General features: G+C 50.4%; 1 non-coding gene across 1 annotated transcript; it reads left to right on the forward strand.

Annotated features, from left to right (window-relative positions):
• The first annotated feature begins 291 nt into the window (after positions 1–291).
• TRNAC-GCA lies at positions 292–362 on the forward strand. The gene has a single exon. It is a non-coding gene; the product is annotated as a tRNA-Cys (tRNA).
• The last annotated feature ends 227 nt before the right edge of the window (positions 363–589 follow it).

The raw sequence follows: 589 nt of genomic DNA on the forward strand, positions 1-589 counted from the left end.
ATAGGTTGAGTATGGAGGTGCCTATCAGCCTGGATGTTCTGGCTGCGCTTGCTGGGAGCAGATACTAGAGGTACTTAATTAGAACGGAACAACTCAACACACTGGTAGAAAACAAGACTTAGGTCCAGGCCTGAAAAGCCCATTAATCTCGGTTCGCTCACGAACTGGGACCCATAGGGGCATCGGTCCCGGTTCATGAGGCCAGGGCACCGGCCGGACCTCGTGAGCGGCTTTTCGTAAGAAAACGTGGATGAATACTTACTGTTTTCTAGATTTTTGATCGGATTTTTTGGCGGCATGGCCAAGCGGTAAGGCAGGGGACTGCAAATCCTTTATCCCCGGTTCAAATCTGGGTGCCGCTTGATCAATAAAATACTTAGGTTTTTTTTATAGTGCTGATCGAATTCGATAAATTTTTACTTCGCATAAGTTCGGGCAAGAGAGTAACTGGGCCTGCCAATACTGCATTGGTCCTCCTGCCTGGGCGCCCCGCAACAGCCACATGGAGCCCTTTTGTCCCGGTTCGTAAGCGAACCGGGACTAAAGGTTTTGGGCTTTAGTCCCGGTTCCTGAACCGGGGCTAATGGGC

This window comes from Triticum urartu, chromosome 5 (assembly GCF_003073215.2).
Source record: "Triticum urartu cultivar G1812 chromosome 5, Tu2.1, whole genome shotgun sequence".
NCBI classification, from domain to species: domain Eukaryota; kingdom Viridiplantae; phylum Streptophyta; class Magnoliopsida; order Poales; family Poaceae; genus Triticum; species Triticum urartu.